Below are 18,105 nucleotides of genomic sequence, written 5' to 3' on the forward strand. Positions count from 1 at the left end.
CCAAATGTGGTGAAAGATATAAACTTGCAGATTCAAGAAGCTCAGCAAACCCCAAACAGAATAAATCCAAAGAGAAAAACATGCATGGATGCATGAAAAGCAAACCGCAGAAAGCGAAGAAGGAAAAGAAACTCTCCAAGGCAGCTGGTGAAAAACTGCCTCACTTATCAGAGAACAAGTGTTTGGAATTAATGCAGAGTCCACCTCAGGAACAACTGGAGCCAGAAGACAGTGGAACAGTATCTTTAATATTATGTAAGGAGCAAATTGTCAACCCAGAATTGTGTATCCCATGAAAATATTCTGGGGGAATTGAAGCAAAAAAAAAAAAAAAATTCTCAAATTTCACTACCAGCAGACATGCTCTAAAAGAAGAACTAAAGGGTATTCTTTAGGTTGAAGGGAGATTATAGCCAGAAACATGGACCTTCAAAAAGAAGAAGGAGGGGATCCCTGGGTGGCTCAGCGGTTTAGTGCCTGTCTTTGGCCTAGGGCATGATCCTGGAGACCCGGGATCGAGTCCCACGTCGGGCTCCCTGCAAGGAGCCTGCTTCTCTCTCTGCCTGTGTCTGTGCCTCTCTCTCTCTCTCTCTCTCTCTCTCTCTCTCTCTCTCTGTCTCTCATGAATAAATAAATAATAAAATCTGAAGATAGAAGAAAGAAGAAGGAAAAGCTGCAGGCCTGGCTAGTATCTGGGTTCATGTAACTCAGGTTGGCGAGTTCCCTATGCAATCCATACAAGACTTCCCCTTTCTCCTAGGTAGGATTGTGGGTATGCATGTCTACTTTCCCACCAGAATGCATTTCTCCAAGGTGAGCAAATGCTTTATGATTATTCTAGTATTCACCTACAGTGCCTGCCACTGTGCTGTGTGACTGACATAGTGGATGAGTTCGAAGGCTCAGGAGGTGCAATGCCTGGATTCAAATCCTGCAACTGCCACTTACTAATAGAATGTTCTTGAGCCAATCACTTAATCCCTTTGTACCTCAGTGTTCTTATCCATAAACTGGGATGATAATGCATTTACCCGACATGTTGCCATGAAGATTAAATTAGTTAACATGGAAAGTGATTAGAACAAGGCTGGGCACATAGTAAGTCTTATGTTTGTTAACCACTATTGCAAGTGCTCAAAGATTGCTAATTTTCCATAGCACTACTGATGTATCATCAACCTTGAATTGCATATCTAACAATTATCTAAGGATTAAGCTAATCTCAAAATAAATACTATGCAACTTGTGTTTTAATAGAATCCATATTAAAGCATTATTCAAATCAGAGTGATCAAGAATGTTCTCTTGAAAAAAAATTAAATCTCAATTGTAAATGGTGTGAAACAGAACACAAGTGACATGTTTTTGCACAGCAATATCAAGGTACCACCTGCCACCTGATAAAGCTTAATTGTGTCTCTTTATTCAGCAAATAGAACGATTTTGTCACAGGTTCTCACTGGATACCTCAGTGTGAACTTCTTATTACCAGTCCTTATCATAAACTTTCTCGGGCAGCCCCGGGGGCCCAGTGGTTTAGCTGCCTTCAGCCCAGGGCATGATCCTGGAGACCCAGGATTGAGTCCCACATCGGGCTCCCTGCATGGAGCCTGCTTCTCCCTCTGCCTGTGTCTCTCATGAATAAATAAATAAAATCTTAAAAAAAAAAATAAATTCCAATTCCTCTGTCAAGTTATATCATCAGAAACATAGTCCTTTAAATCCCTCCCTAGAAATCCCTTCAAAAATTTTACTTTGATGATGTCTTTGGTGTGTAGTCAGAGGTTGATATAAGAAATGGTCATTACTTTCCAACCTGGGCTTAGCAGAATGGCTCCCTCAAAGAAGAGCCGTGAGAAGGGCCCTTCTGCCACCAACAAGGTAATGACCAGAGAACACACCATCAACATTTATAAGCGTGCCCATGTAGTGGGTTTCAAGAAGCTTGCCCCTTGGGGACTCAGAGAGATTCGGGAATTTGCTATGAAGGAGATGGGAACTCCAGATGAGCATATCGACACCAGACTCCACAAAACTGTCTGAGCTGAAGGAATAAGGAATGTTCCATACCGTATCTGTGTGCAGTTGTCCAGAAAATGTAACAAGAATAAAGATTCACCAAACAAGCTTTATACATTAGGTACCTATATACCTGCCACCACTTTCAAAAACCTACAGACAATGTGGATGAGAACTACCTGCTGATTGTCAGATAAAAATATAAAACTGCAAAAGAAAGAGAAAGAGAGGGAGAGGGAGAGAAAGAAGAGGAAGGGATGCAAGAAATGTTCCTAGAAAACCTGAATAGACATTTCTTAAAAAAAAAGACAGATGCCCAAGAGACACATGAAAAGATGCTGAACATCACAAATCATCAGGGAAATGCAAATCAAAACCACAAGGAGATATCACCTCATACCTGTCAGAATGGCTAAAGTCAGAAAGACATGAAATAACAAGTGTTGGTGAGGATACGGAGAAAAAGGAACCCTGGTGCACTGTCGGTGGGAATGTAAAATGGAGCAGCCACTCTGGAAAACAGTAATGAGGTTCCTCAAAAATTAAAAATAGAAATACAAAAAAATAAAATAAAAATTAAATTAAATTAAATTAAAAAAATAGAAATACCTTATAATCCAATAATTCTACTATTGGGTGTTTACCCAAAGAAAATGAAAACATTAATTCAAAAAGATACATGGACCCCTATGTTGACTGCAACATTATTTACAATAACCAAGATATAGAAGTAACCTAAGAGTTCATCAATAAATGAATGGAGATGTGGTATAGATATATATTTTTATTTTATATTTATAAAATGGAATATCACTCAGCCATGACAAGGGATGAGATCTTGCCATTTGTGATATGGATGTACCTAGAGGATATTATGTTAAGTAAAATAAGTCAGAGAAAGACAAATACCATATTATTTCCTCATAAGTCGAATCTAAAAAAGGTAAAAATCAAAAATAAAACAAATGAATAAACAAAAAGCAGAATCAGACTCATGAATACAGAGAGCTGATGGCTGCCAAAGAAAAGGGGGGTGGGAGGGGATGGGCAGAATGTATAAAGGGGAGTGTACAGACTTCCAGTGATGGAATAAGTCATGGAGACAAAAAGTACAGCCTGAGGAATATACTCAATGATGCTGTAACAGATGGTGTCAGGTGGTAGCTACACTTGCAGGTGAGCACAGCATAATGTATAGATATATTGAATCACTATTTTGTATACTTGAAACTAATGTAACATTGTGTACCAACTATACTTAAATAAACAATTTTTAAAGAAATGGCCATATAAATATCTTTGCATTTTCTGCAAAACTCTTTGAGTGTAAAGGCATAAAGACATTCTCTATTACACGAACTTCACAATATAAAATCCCAAAACATAATATATATCTCCCAATAAATCAGTATGGGCAGTTTTCTTTGAGAGTAAAAATAACACTTTGGTGGTTCACCATCAAGGCTACATATCAGAATCACCTGATATCACCTGGCAGCCTGAACAGCTCTTGGCGCTCTGTCATTTACCAATTAAGTCAGAATCTCGGTGCATGGGGCTCAGGCATTGATGGTTTTTAGAAAGTTCTCCAAGACATTCTTGTGTACACCTAGGACTGACAATCCCTCCCGTAGTTTATCATTTCACATGTTTTAAAATATCTTGACTTCTAAGAAATTCAAAGTTAAATTTCTTATAATAGGGCAGCCCAGGTGGCTCAACGGCTAAGCACCACCTTCAGTCCAGGGCATGATCCTGGAGACCTGGGATCGAGTCCCACGTCGGGCTCCTGCATGGAGCCTGCTTCTCCCTCTGCCTGTGTCTCTCATGAATAAATAAATAAAATATATTCTTAAAAATTCCTTATAATACTTGGCCAAGATTTTTCATATTGTTCATTCCTCATCCTCCATGGTTTATCCTTTTGTCTTTTTTTAAAAAAAAAATTCATAGAGATGCAGAGAGAGAGAGAGAGAGAGAGGCAGAGACACAGGCAGAGGGAGAAGCAGGCTCCATGCAGGGAGCCCGACGCAGGACTCGATCCAGGGTCTCCAGGATCACGCCTTAGGCTGCAGGTGGCACTAAACCGCTGCGCCACTGGGGCTGCCCTCTATTTGTCTTTTTAATTATCATTAAACATGCCTTATAAAAGTCACCTCAAATCATTTTTGGAAGCAAATAGAGAATAAGATCTCATTTTTTTAGAAAGGTCATCCATGGAAATCCTTCTAAAACCTATTTGGTTTTTTGATGCTACGGGTTCTTTGGATAGATAATTGGTTCCATAAATTTAGTCTCTGGTGTGCAAAATCATGCTAACTTTTGGGTGTTCAAAAATTTCCTTTGAGCTCTCAGTGATGGGCCCTAGTTCCAATCTTCCAGGACTTAGTAAGTTTTCTATTGCTGTGTAAAAAATATCCACAAATTAATGGTTTATTTTTTTAAAAAGATTTTATTTATTTATTCATGAGAGACACAGAGAGAGAGAGAGGCAGAGAGAGAAGCAGACTCCCCACAAGGAGCCCGATGTAGGACTTGATCCCGGATCCCAGGATCATGCCCTGAGTCAAAGGCAGATACTCAACCACTGAGCCACCCAGGTGTCCCCACAAACTAATGGCTTAAAACAACACACAGTTGTTTCATCTCACAGTTTCTGGAGGTCAGAAACATATGCTTATCTGGTTTCTCTGCTCAGGGACTCACAAGACTGAAATTCAGGTGTTGGTGGGTCTATGTTCACAAATGGAAGCTTAAATTAATTGAAGAAGGATCTTCCAGGTGGTTGCTGTGGCTCTAGAATGCAGGCAGCTTCTATCTTCAAACCAGCAGCACAAATCCAAACCCTGCTTTGAGTAAGAGTACTTGAGGAAAGAGCTTACCTCCACTGCACACACAGCCTCCCAGGTGTAGACATTTCTCTGCTTCATGTGTGAGTGTGTTTGTGGGTTTCTTTCTGTGTGTGTGGGGGGGGGGAGGGGTTTCTAACATTCTTTGGTGAAGACATCCTTGCATTTAGTAATGAATGCATCGGACTATTGCCTAGGAGGGCAGCCTATAATGGTGTCTGATTCTGTTAATGAGTGGTATCTGATAGCTCAGAGCTTAAAAGTATAGAGTATCTTCCTCAAATTCATTATTTTAATTTCCCCACCCCCTTATTTCCTGTGTGAGTTTGCTAGGGCTGCCGTAACAAAATACCACAGATTCGGGGGACATAAACAATAGAAGAATATATCTTTCTCCAGTTCCAGAGGCTGGAAATCCAAAGTCAAAGTGTTGGCAGGTTTGGTTTCTTCGGAGGCCTCTCTGGTTTGTAGATACTCTTTCTTCTCACTGTATTCTCAGTTGGTCTTTCTTCTGTGTGTGTCTCTCTGTCCACATTCCCTCTTCTTATAAGGACACCAGTTAGATTAAATCAGGGCCCACCCTAACCACCTCATTTTAACTTAATGACTTCTTTAAAAAGTCCCATCTCCAAATTTAGTCCCATTTTGATGTACTGGGGCTCAACATATGAATTTGAAACAAGACACAATTCAGCCCATAACACTTCACTGCCCATGAAAGGTCATCTGAAACATTCTTGGATCGATTGCCATCTACTTGATGCGTCATTATCTGGAAGAGCTTACTAATTGTCTGAGTCTTTTATTTGTGCTCTCGAGGAACTTGTGATATAAACGAACACCAGAGACAAATAGGAAAAATACAATAAAGTAGGTAATTAGTTGCTGGTTTGGACAAAGTAGACTATAGTTTTCTAGAATTCAAAGAAAGGCAGGGGCACAGTGGCTGCAACCGGTCCAGAGGGCCTCAGGAGCAGGACTGGTTTGTGGACACTGGCAGCAAGCCTGAGGTTTAACTAGTTGTGCTAAACTCTAGCAGTACCTTAGAATTATCTGGGGGATCAAACTAGGTCCTTTGCATTGGTATTAGAAAACAAAACAATGGGGTGCCTGGGTGGCTCAGTCGGTTAAGGGTCTGACTCTTGATTTTAGCTCAGGTCATGATGTCAGGGTTGTGAGATAGAGCCCCATGTCAGGCTCCCTGCTCAGCTGGAAGTCTGCTTGAGATTCTGTTTCCCTTTCCCTTTTGCCCCTCTCCCCACCCCCTACTTGTGCCCTTTCTCTAAAATAAATATATATTTTTTTAAGGGCAAAAACAACTCTCTCCGGGTGATTCAAATGCATAGCCAGTCTTCAAACTGCTGGTTTGGATGGATGGATGAGATAAGAAGGGCATTGCAGGTGAGGATGAGGAGGAGGATGTGAGCCAGAGCATGAAAACAAAAACCTGGGATATCTGAAGGATCAGAAGACCCACCTGCCTGGAGGGGTGGGATGTGTTGGAAAATAAGTTTGCATTGGTCAGAGTGAAATTCCTGGAGAGACTATGGAACCCGTGTACAGGCCAGAAAGGCAGGAGGAATGCAGACACCAAGTTAGCAAGCTCAGCTATTCAGTTATTACAGAAAAATGGGTGTGAGAAATGAGGGCTTTGACGAGCGGTGGCACCAGCCCAGAAATGCAGACGTGGGTGAAAGGCTGGGAAGGATGGATCGGTAGGACTGGCCAAGTGGATAAGCTGATAAGTGGTGCACAAGAGAAACTGTCGTGGAGTAAAGAGCATACATTTGGCTAAGTCGTGAGCTTCCTCTAGGAGATGTTAAGTCAGAGATAATATCTCATTATTCACAGTTAGCGTGATGACCTGTATGTACCAGCTGCTCCACACGCTGTGGTTGACCAGAGTTAAACGAGATAAAATTGGAACATAAGTAGACATCAGGTATGAGACCGCACGTGACAGAGAAGAGATAAGAACTCAAGCTTTGATACAGCAGAGGCCTGGGAGCGCTGTCCCCGATCTCTGATAAGGATTGGTAAGAATCTTGAGCGAGGGGATCCCCAGGTGGCTCAGTGGTTTAGCGCTGCCTTGAGTCCAGGGCCTGATCCTGAAGTTCCGGGATCAAGTCCTGCATCAGGCTCCCTGCATGGAGCCTGCTTCTCCCTCTGCCTGTGTCTCTGCCTCTGTATGTCTCATGAACAAATAAATAAAATCTTAAAAAAAAAAAAAAAGAGTAGAATCTTGAGTGATGTCTCCACGCAGCCCCCTGCCCCTTCCCCATCTCCTGCCCACGTGGAGTGAACGGGCCTCTGCCGTTTTGTCACCCAGCACCCCCTCCCTGTGCGAGTTCCCATTTTTCTCTTGGGGAACTTCCCCTTCCTCAGGGCCTGTCAAAGTCCTCTGCCCTCCCTGCCTGGGGTTCCAGCCACGACCTACATGTTAGGTCTTGTGCCTTACATTACACCTCTCCTCGTCCCCCAGAGCTTCCCGGGCCACTGTGCCTGCCTCTGTTGAATTGCTAGAGAACGATGGCTCACGTTGTTCAAACTAGCAGTAATCTCCCCCTGACCTCAGCTGGGCCCATCAGACCCTCTCTCCTGGGATGCTGGGGCTTGAGCAGACTAACAGAAGTAGAGAATCCACAATCTCTTGGGCAACCGAGTCCTGGTGACACTCTCCTCGGGGTCTCTGAAATTGCCTGGGTCCCCATTTATTCCGCTTTGCTGTTAAGTCTCTGAGGTCCCTCAAATCCTTCCAGTACATCCTTTTTCCTACAGTTAATCAGAACTAGTTTCTGTTCCTTGCGACTGAAGCTTCTTTACTGACTGACCACATTCCTTCCCATTATTCAAATTGTGTCACAGCTTTATTTTACATTCAAAATCCGGAAGTGAGCGTAGCATCACTGGGATCCTGGGATCTCTATCTCCATTTTTTTTTTTTTTTTTTTTGGTAAGCGCTATGCCCAATGTGGGGCTTGATCTCATAACCCGAGATCAGGAGTCATATGCTCTAACAATGGTGCCACCCAGGCACCACCCCTCCTTTTCTAAAGTTGCGTACCCCAGGGATTCTCATTTCCATTTCAAACACAAATCGAGATGGGCAGCAGCCATCTGACAGCCTCGCACCTTTGCATTTCTCATACCTACTAATTTATTGGAAGAGGTCCCCATGGTCATTTGCCCAAGACTCTATTATAAAGTCATCTGGGGATGCCTGGGTGGCTCAACAGTTGAGTGCCTGACTTTGGCCCAGGGCAGGATCAAGTCCCACATCAGGGTCTCTGCATGGAGCCTGCTTCTCTCCCTGCCTATGTCTCTGTCTCTCCCTGTGTGTGTCTCTCATGAATAAATAAAATTTAAAAAGTCATCTGTTTAAAATGTCTCTTCCAACCCAAAATTCCCTTGCAGTCAAGGTCAGATGCCATTGAAGAGTATGTGAGAATATGCTTCTTCATCCTTTCTTTCTCTCACATCTCTACCCAAGGTCCTCTTTCTTTGGGTGACCACTTTATTTTAAAAACTTAGAACAGTGATGGTCTCAGCGTCACCAATGTATGTGCAGGAGGCTCTCCTTCTCTTGTATATGAGAAAAACAGATATGAATTCTGGCTGTGGAAGTTTGGGCTTCCAGTGGGCCTAGAGATAAACGCCTTTTACCACTCTGACAGAGAACACTTCTAGAAGCAACGATGTTACTTCGGCATCAATGCAACACTTTTCATCACAAAGCAATTTGTAGACATTAAAGGGTAAGTTCTTTCCATAAGAATAAATGCACGATGCTGGGTATAGTCCTATCCAATTCCTCTGGCCCCAACAATGGGCCCCACATATAAACTGTGGCTGCACAAGATGACTTCTTGAGACAAAAAAGAGGGGCAAAGGTGGGGGAACACAAAGAGAAAGAAAGAAAAGAAGACATACAATTTATCTAGTGAATGTTGTGAGTCTGGCACGATGGTTTGGAGAAGAACCTTCCTTCCAGTGTTCTGGCCTGGCTCCGCTGCTGTTTAACCTCCTCCATGACCCGCTGGGAAGTTTCAACAGAGATTAGATCATTCCCAGTCATGTCTCAAGCTGTAGTATTTTATATTTTGATGATTCTTCCTTCGTGTCCCTGGCACACATCCTTATTCCCAATTCAAGTCCTAGCACCTGGCACACCAAAGCAAATCAACTTTAACATTTGTGGGCGCATGTGCCCACATACATATATATACACAACCTCTGTGCTCCTTCTTGTCTCGTTACCCACCTGCCTCCCTGCTTATTTGGGGCTGGGATCTGGGGAGGAAAATAAATAATGAACCATGCCTTTTAGCCCAATGTTTTGCAATGATGTGACTGGAAAGAACTCAATGAGATTAAGGATGGGTTTACTTCTTAAGAAATCATTCCATCAAAAGAAAGACGAGCCTCCACCTGCTCAGAGAAATTGTTGGCTGAACTTCTGAGCAGTTAGACACCCTGTGAACTGTAAATGAATGCAGGGCGTGAAGGCAGGAACCAAAGCCTTTCAATGCTTTCCACACAAGTCTTCCATAAAGACCACTGTATAGCACAGTTTAGGCACCCACGTAGTACCCTCTTATGTCCTGATTTTCCAATCACAGCCAGGAAAGTACAATTCCTTCAACAAGCCACATCTCCCTTCTCACATGTCATCCTATCATGTGTGATAGGATGTCCTAACTGTGGCATTAAAGAAAACAGATATGCAACAAACCATATTTAGGACTGATCATTTGATGAATGGGTATTTGCATAATGGAACATAATGGGAGGATTTTTTAAACTACGGAGTCCTGTTCTCATAAACTCAATCAATTATATTAAACCAACTTTCAATTATGGAATTTCACCTTCCACACCTTATAAAACCAACTATAAATCAAGCCACATCTTCCTTTACTACTATTTGGTTGTTAACACATATGGGTATCCATATATCTTTTCTTGGACATTCTCTATATGTGTGTGTGTGTGTCCCTATTTCATCACTGGACTGTAAACATCCTCAAGGTCAGGAACTATCGCCTCCTATCAGTCCAGGGGAATCAGAAAAAAAAAAAAAAGGGAAATCGGAGAAAAGAAATATAATAACCTAAGACCCAGAAACAAGTGAAAATTCTAAAATATTGCATCGGTCCTGATGCGTATTCCCAGCAGCCACACAGATGCATTATGCTTATACTCTGGAGAAAGGCAAGAAAAAAGTGCCCAGTATGAACACATACGCTTTCAGTTTTGGTGTTTCCTTAAAATGTAATGAAAGTTAAGCAGTCTGTTCAATCATGAACTACCTAGAACAAGAAGACAAGAGCACAACGCCCAGCTCTGCAGCTTCACTACTGCTTTAGTAGGAGGGAATCTCGTTAAGCCAAAAGCTTAATGGAGGGCACACATAAAGATATACCCATGGAGCCATGAGTACTGCCACCGAACTACAGAACCCAGACAAAGCAGAGGCTGCTCATCAAGTCCAGAGCACAGTGCACAAGCTCTCTGGCAGGCCTGTCTCCCTGGATGCTGGCAAGAATGGCTGGCCTTGGGGAATTTCATTGTGGAACTACAATAAGCCAACTTGACTGATTTAAGTGGGCAGTGACTGGTGTGGTGAGAGAACCATTGACTCTTGAAACGGAACAATGAAAGGAGGCTATCCTAGAAGTACTAGGGAGATTCCAATTTGTGTATTTCCAAATTTGTTCCTTTACTCGATATCTAGTTCATGAAAGTAAGAGCCTCTTGTATCAGTGGCCTCCACAAGGGTCTTTTGAGAATTCTGTATAATATTTTACTTGTAGGGAAAAATTAAAAGTCACAGATTAATTAAAGAAAGTCTGGATAAACAGACCTTGGGTTATTCTCCTGTGATTTTTTTTTTTTTTTTTTTTTTTAGAGATTTTATTTGAGGGAAACAAAGGTAGCGAGAAAGAGCATGAACAGGGAAGGAAAGGGGGAAAGCAGGCACCCTGTAGAGCAGGGAGCCTGATGCGGGGCTCTATCCCAGGACCCTGGGATCATGACCTGCCCCAAAGGCAGACACTTAATCAAGTCACCCAGGCGCTCCTCTCCTGTGATTTTTGAAGTAGTAGATCATAGGGTGAATCTGGGTTTGAATCGTAGGTCTGTAACTTGCTGCTTGTTATCTGGAGCAAATTAAGCAACAGATTTTCTGTAAAATGGGAAAAATTATTAACTCATATAGCTATAGAGTTAAAAATTAGGTAATGTCCACAAAGCACATGGCATTCCCTTATCCCACAATTTTTTATTACCAGGCTGGTCATTTCTTATGTCTCTTGAATGGATGCATTTGTTTCAGTCTCTACTGTGTTGCTTTAATATAATTGCATTTGAAGCATTCCTGATACATCTGTTCTATTCTCAACTAAATGTCTACCCACCGTGCTGCTCTTGTCCAGGGCCAAGTGGAGTGGCTCTGGAAATGCACACACTGACACTCAGGAAGTCAGAGTCTTGGGAAGCTGCGTGCATGTTGGTTCCCTTGCTCCAAACACAGAAAGCAGAAAATATTATTGGATGGTTATAATATAGAGGTTTACAGCTCACTGAAATCACGTGATGACAGTGGTATTGTACAGTAAGAGCTTATATATACTGAGCATTGACTATGATGCCAGGAACTGTCCTACATTGACTCTAGCCAACAACCCAGAGAGGTAGGTGCTATTGCCATTTCTGTTTTATAGATTGGCAAACAGTGGGCCAGACAGACCCAATACCTTGCCCTGGATCAGTAGGTGACAAACCAATTCTAATCCAGGCCATCTGGTTCCCAGGACTGTACTGACATTCAACGACCCACAAGTGTAATTTTTCACATAGATGTAAAAGAAACAAAACAAAAACCACGTCCTAAGAGGTTATCATTCTGAATAACACTTAGACATATAGAAGGCATGACTCCTTAGCCAGTGGCTGCAGCTCTGTGTCTGCTTCATACCAAGACATGCTTGTTAGTGCTGGGGATGGGGCCCGGGAAGGGGCGTAAATGTCTGAAAGAGGAAAGGAAAGCAAACGTAGAACATACTGAAGTTCTACAGCTGTTTTTAAAAGATATGCAGAAATAATTACTCAGTTGGGGTTTATTCAGTTTAAGGGCCAGCACAGGCTCTATCATGAATGCTGTGGGTTGAGATGCCAGCAATAGGCTTTGATGATCTAGTTTAGGTAAGGGAAGACAAGAACTCTAACAACCTGTGGGAATAGCGACACTGTAACATGAATGGAAAAGATTAACATGTATAATTGAGTGTTGCATTTTTCAAATTGTTGACCTTAAGAGTGATGCATTAGCTTGGATGATGTTCCTGTTGTGGCAAGTGTTTTGGGGAACTCATTTTGAATTGCTTCTAAGTCAGAATACGTTCAATGATGCTAAATCACATTTCATTTGGCCAAGGCTAAAGCACCACACCACTATGAGAAAACAAGTATACCATTCTTTTTTTAAGATTAAGATTGTAAATTTTTAAAAAGATTTTATTTATTGATTCATGAGACAGACAGAGAGAGAGAGAGAGGGGCAGAGAGACAGGCAGAAGGAGAAGCAGGCTCCAGACAGGGAGCCCTACGTGGGACTCGATCCCGGGTTTTCAGGATCACACCCTGGGCTGAAGGTGGCGCTAAACCACTGAGTCACCCAGGCTACCCAGATTGTAAGTTTTTAAAGATTTTAAAGAGAGAGCACGAGTGAGGGGAGGAGCAGAGGGGGAAAAAGGACAAGCCGACTCTGTACTGAGCAGGGAGCCAACACGGTACTCGATCCCAGGACTGAGACCATGACATGAGCCCAAACTAAGAGTCAGACCTGACTGAGCCACCCAGGCACCCCGCAGATACACCATTTTTTGTCCTAAGTTTACAATTAGTAGAAAGATCATGACAGCTATATCTTACAAATACTGCACAGGATTCTAAATATAAGAGGAACAGTAGTATCAGGGTGCTATGAAAATTCCAGCACAGAAAATCTTTGGATAACTTCATGAGGAACATACTTGAGCCAGGCTGTGAAAACTGGCTTTTAATAACCAGAAGACTGGGCAGGGGGTGAGTGGGGGTGAGGGGAGGAGGCACAGCAAAGGGAGCAGATGAAAAAGCTCTGAGGACATCCTCAGCTATATCAAGTAATCTAGGCTGGCTGGAGAACAGTATGTGCTGCTCAGGATGAAATTAGCCCATAAAGACAGATTGAAGCGACACTGAACAGGACTTTGGATGCCCACTGAAGTCTGTACTCTAGCTTGCAAGCAATGGGAAGCTGAGGGGCTCTAAGCGTTAGAATGACTGGAATTGTGCTTCAGGAAGATTAATGTCCTAGTGGTACATAAAATGGATTAAGGTTTCTTGAGGCTGACATCTGAATTTTGGAAAAATTCTCAACCAAGTTTGATGAATAAGAAAGAAAAGTGATATGGAACTGTATACCATTTTTGGTCAAAAAACCAGGTATTGAATAAAACAGGAAGATAGATTTTCTTCTGTGGCTTGTAAGTGGATCTGATGGAACTTTCAAAAAAACCCAAAAAACAAAAACCTAGTTAGGTTTTTTTTTTTTTTTTCAGGTCTTGGAGTGGTGGCAGCACCACAAAAATAAGTATGTAGTCCTCTCTAAAGCACATGCTTTCAGGGATAACACTTATCCCAGTGAATAATCAGTTGCTCCTTTAAATACAATCAGAATTATTTAAGTCACACAGTATACTTTTTTGTTGTTCATGCAGTATACTTTTTAAGTAGATTATAATCCACCACAAGAATTAGCTTCGAACCTACAATGTGACCTTCTTAACCAGCCTGTGATGGCTTCCTGCAGTTATACAAACACTAACTAGGTTCTGTGGCCAAGGTATTTTTGCATATGTAAGTCAAGTCCGTGAATTTTAAATAAGAATATCATGGTGGGCCTGACTTAACTAGTGGAAGAACATTAAAAGCAGGGTTGAGGTTTTCCCCAGAGGAAAAGATGAAAGTCAACCTGTGGACAAGAGCTTTGGCCCATGCTCATGGAGTTCCAGCCTGGCCAGATCACCTCAACTGCATAAATCAATCCCTTGTAATAAAACCCTTATTTATAGATACATGTATGGACTAACATATGTGTGTATTTAATGTGTACATATAAACACATGTAGTAGGAGATTTTATGTTTACATATATATGCATGTACCTATGTATCTCCTATTGGTTCGGCTTCTCTGGTTGAATTCTAACACTTTATGAGAGCTGACAGCCTGAAAGGGATCCACTATAAATGAATTACAAAAACACCATTGTTTGAAACTCTCAAAGTTTGAAAACAATTCCAAGTGGAGTACACTACACGCATTATGAAATGGCTCCATTCTTAGAACTACAGAAGCCTTTGGCTTCTGATCTGATTATACCCGGCTTCCAACCAGGGATTCTTAATCTGGGATCTATGACCCTTTCAGGAGGGCCCATTGCTGCCACCAGATTCTCAGAGAAATTCATGTCTCCTCAAATTACTAAGAATTGTTGTAGTTCACTTTGAAGTAAGCTTATAAAGTTATCTATAATCAATTTCCCAATGATTGTGTTTATATACAACTATGAATGGGTAGTTGACTCCCCGCTGCTTGCCTTGTTCCTGAAATTAGTGCTGGCATTTGACAGATTTTCTTCCCCAAGAACAGGGCAGGAGCGGCCGCTTCCTAATTTGCAGGAGAAATTCAGTTTAAGTCTTCACCCTGAGGACCCACCGCAGAACTCTACATGTTAAAGGTGTGCCTCAGAGAGTCAAGAAAATCAGTGCCGCAGGAGATGCAATTTAAGCCATATTTGGTTCACACGGAGGCTTTAAAAAAATTAATGATCAATAAAAGAGTCTCAGAATTATACTGCCATATATTGTCTTCTATTGCGTAAAGAAAGATTCGTGCCTTATAGTAAGAAAAAAAAAATAACGATTCTAAATTCACATTAAATACTCACATTGTCTTTTTTTTTTGAAGATTATATTTATTTATTTGAAAGAGCGAGCGCGCGGCGGGAGAGCAGAGGGAGGGAATCTGCAGCAGACGCCGCGGGGCCCACGCGGAGCCCACGCGAGCTCGGACCCCAGGCGGAAAGGGGGGGTAACCACCGGGGCCCCCGGCGCCCCCGCCAGACCCTCTTAAAGAGGATCGTCATGACACGGGACAACCGTGGCTTCGTGCCACTGCGCCGCGCCCCGCATCGGGCCAGAGCCCGTCCCAGACCTCTTGCGGGTGTGCGGGCATGCCCCCCCCTCGGCACCCCTCCTACACCCCCCCCTAGACCCCCTCCTCCACCCCACCCCCCGCCCCACTCCTTGGCACCCCTCCTCCATCCCCCTGTAGACTCCCTCCTCCACCCCCCTCTCGCCCCCCTCCTCCATTCCCCGCTCCCTCATCGGTACCCCCCTCCTCCACCACCCGCCCCCCCACTTCCTTGGCACCCCTCCTCCTCCCCCTCTGCACCCCTCCTCCATTACCCTCTAGCCCCCTCCTCCACCCCCTTAGCCCCCCTCCATCCTTTCCCCCCGCTCCCCTCCTCGGTACCCCCCTCCTCCACCACCCCGCCCCACTCCTTGGCACCCCTCCTCCGTCCCCCTCTGCACCCCCTCCTCCCCCCCCCTCTTCCCCCTCCTCGGTACCCCCCTCCTCCACCACCCCCCCCCCCGCCCCACTCCTTGGCACCCCTCCTCCACCTCCTCCCCCTCCCACGCGCTCCCCCTCGCCCTCCCGGGGGTGAGCTCCCGGCCCCCGCCCGCCCTTCCCACCAGTCACCTGGCCCGGAGCTCCGCAAGGGGCTCCCCGGGGCTTCCTTCTCCCCACTGACCTGCTTTCCTTTCCACACGCGGCGGGGAGAACCGCTCCGAGAGCGGCCCCGGGGCACGTGTCACCCCTGCTTGAGCGCCCGCACCGCACCGGCTTCCCACTGGCGGGGGCATCCCCCCCCCGCCCTGGCCCCACCTCGGGGGTCCTCCTCGCGGGCCTGGGCGGGAGCCGGGCTGACCCTGCAGAGGCCTGGGCCGGCCTGTCCGTCCTACAAGCGGGGCCTGGGCTGCTTTCCCGGGTGAGAAACTGCGCCCTTGAGCGCGTCCCCTCCCAGGTCATTAACGCCGGCCTCGGGCCCAGCTGCTCCCAGCTGCTCTCCCATTAGGTCTTACACAGCCTTTTCCTCGAGCCTCTCACGTGTATACGCCACACACCTGTGCCTGTGCGAGTCCCGGGCTTATCATTGTAGATTTTCTTATTTACTGAGCCTGTTTCCTGTGAGCCAGTACAGCTGAATAAAACAATACTGAATTAAATAGGAATTTTATCTTTAAAATGTCTAAAAATGATAAAGTCACCTGTCAAGATGAGCCTGGTTATATAAACATGAAGTTGAATTAATCTTTAAAGACAGGTATTTCCTCATTTCTGTATTTAATTTTTCTTTTTAATTTTCCACACAAATGTGAATTTGTAAAAATTCCTAGCTACACTTGCAGTAAACATAGCATCATGTATAAACCTGTGGAATCACTATGTTGTACACCTGAAACTAATGTGATGTGTGTCAACTAGTCAATTATACTAAAAAAAGTTTTCTTTTGAAAACTGTATAATTAAAATAATAATTTGTCCTGGTTGAAACTTATCTATTAAAAATATTAGACTAAAAGCCCTTAGAGAAGAGCATCAGAATAGAAGTTCTTTTGTGGTCCTGATTCTGCTGCAGAATCTTAACTCCCCTGGGTAGCAGTTTTCTGTTGCATTAAAAAGGAAAAAAGGGAAGAAAGGACAGGAAGGGCAGAAGGAGGAAAAATGGAAAAGAAACTGGGCTGAATTATCTCTGAAGTCCTTTGCTACTCAAAATTTTCTTGATTCTACTAAAAAAAGAACTTGCTTTAATACATAGAGTCTGCAAAGCAGAACAATAATGGTAACTACCACGTGTTGGGGAATTAGTGTGTTATGACACACTGTATGAAAGCCGTTACATGGGCTCTCATTTAATAGATGCATGAACTTATGATTATTATTCTCCTAATTTATAGGTAAGAACACAAACTTAACCCAAAAACCTCAGTCATGTAATATTTGTTTTTTTAACAGACATGATCCTCAATTATCATAGAAATGGCTGAGTAGATGGGAAAAATTTATGGACTCAGAAAATACACATCAAAATGAGACTTAAAAACAGAACTTTTTGGCAAAGTCTGCTGTATTGGAGGCCCATACTGCGTGCTACTAGTTCTGCAGGACAAAGTAAACATGTTTGTCCCAACCTGACTAATAAGCCAACAGCTACAATGTCTTCTCTTCAGAAGGTACGATTTCAGGACCAAGCTAAAGAATTAACGTTCTAAATTCAAGTATAAACCTGAAGTATCTCAAAAAAAGAACATATAAGGCCAACAAATAAAAGGATAATTCAAAACTAATCTTTAGGCAGCCATAAATGATATTTGAATGTAGGAGAAGATTTCCTGCATGTTATCCTGTATTTACTATTAACATCAGGATAATCAACAAAAATTAAATATACTAGGGAAATAATGTATAAAAATCACATTTTTAAAAGTGAGAGTTGAACTCAGTAATACCTCAGGAAAATTAATGCAAAAATTTAATGATACCAAGAACTGTACTTTTTATAAAATATTTGCCAATTTTGCTTGAGTCTTTTTATTATTATTTACAGTCCAATTTTTTCAATTGGTATTAAATACATTAACTTTTTGTTTTCTTTTTTTTTTTTTGGAATGGTGAAGTACCACCTTGATGAAGTCAGTTCCAGAGCTGAGGCTAAGTCAACTCATGATAATAAATCCTTCCATTATGAGTTAGCAGTCAAATCCCTCAAGAGCAGTTTAAAAAATAAAAATATCTGAAGCACCGCAACTTCAAACTGGCCTTGGAAATGGCATCTGATATGCTGAGTACAAAGACCACAACTCGACACTGTGTATTTAAAATACAAATATCCAAGTGATTATAACTGAGAAACCACACAAAAAGCTGCAGAGTTTGAGATAACAAAAAGAAGTATCTTTCATCATTATGTGTATTCTGCCTTAAACACACAGAAAGGGGAAATTCTACTCCATTTTTCTGTCTTCCTATGGGAGCATTTATAGGTGCTCTCCTAAGTTGAAAACCACACCTCCAACTAGTAAAATATTCTTTGATACCACATTAGATAGATGCCTTGGGAAACTGTAACG

This window comes from Canis lupus, chromosome 2 (assembly GCF_011100685.1).
Source record: "Canis lupus familiaris isolate Mischka breed German Shepherd chromosome 2, alternate assembly UU_Cfam_GSD_1.0, whole genome shotgun sequence".
In the NCBI taxonomy this organism is placed as follows: Eukaryota; Metazoa; Chordata; class Mammalia; order Carnivora; family Canidae; genus Canis; species Canis lupus.